The sequence below is a fragment of the Rhinopithecus bieti genome, unplaced genomic scaffold (genome assembly GCF_001698545.2).
Source record: "Rhinopithecus bieti isolate Rb0 unplaced genomic scaffold, ASM169854v2 scaffold_6907, whole genome shotgun sequence".
NCBI classification, from domain to species: domain Eukaryota; kingdom Metazoa; phylum Chordata; class Mammalia; order Primates; family Cercopithecidae; genus Rhinopithecus; species Rhinopithecus bieti.
The window spans coordinates 1,794,962-1,796,291 of record NW_016805647.1 but is presented as its reverse complement, the minus strand read 5'-3'; positions in this window follow the sequence as shown (position 1 = coordinate 1,796,291).

The following is a 1,330-nucleotide window of genomic DNA, read 5'->3' as shown; positions in this document are numbered from 1 at the left end:
AAATTTTTAAAAAAATTATTATTTAATAATAATACATTAATAAATAATATAATATACATTAATAATAGGTTTTAAAATAATAATATTTAGGAATTAAAATAATAAGTACTACTACTATTATTACTGTTGCTACTACTGTTATTATTACTACCACTACTACTACCATTTAGTAGTGACAGGTACTAAGTGCTTACTAAGTGACAGGTACTCTGCCAGGCACTTCACATGCTTTATCTCTAATCCTCACAACAGTCTGTGGCCATACCACCCTGAACACACATATCTCATCTAATCCTCATAGCAGTTCCAAGTAGTGAGTAGTGGTATCCCCATTTCTTAGATAAGCAAACTGAGTCATGGCAAAGTTAAGTGAATTATCCAATAGCTACAATAAGTATCAGAGCTGGTATTTGAATCTTTATATATCTGACTCCCAAACCTGTGATCAACACTAATCATGCATCTTTTACTGGGACCACTGACACCAATATACTTTAAAATGCATTTAACAATACTTTATACATATTTGTTCACTGGGAAGCCAGTAGGCTTGAATCAGTGGTGAATTAATCTGACCCTAGCTTGCCTATATAAAATGCTACCAGTTATCAATAATATAATGAAATTTGAATATTTTAATGGTAACAGCTAAAACATTTTAAATATGTTTACCAGTTTTAAATAATTCTACAACTAGGCATACCCTCCTTTTAAAATGTATGAATACAATTATAAAATGAATACTGCTTTCTTAGTAATTAATAGAACAAGTAAACAGAAAAAAATCAGTAGGGATATAAAAGCCCTAAAATACTAGCAATCAAAATGACCTAATTGATATTTATAGGAAATTTCACCAGAACACACATTCTTTTGTATACCCATGAAACATTCACCAAGAGAGACCATCCTGGTGGAATTGGTGGTCATTACGCTAACAGAAATAAGCCAGGCACAGAAAGACAAACATTGCATGTTCTCACTTATATGTGGAATCTAAAATCAAAACAGTTGAACTCACCGACATAGAGAGCAGAAAGATTGTTACCAGAGGCTGGGAAGGAGAGTAGAGGGGCAGTTTCAGCGGGAGGCAGGGAATGGCTAATGGCTAAAAAAAGAAAGAGTGAATAAAATCTAGTATTTGATAGCACAACAGGGTGACTACAGTCAATAATAATTTAATTGTACATTTTAAAATAAAGAGTATAATTGGATTGTTTGTAACACAAAGGATAAATACTTGAGGGGATGGATAACCCATTTTCCATGACACACATTGCATGCCTGTATCAAAACATCTCATGTAGCCTTTGGCTCTGTGAGCAGCACC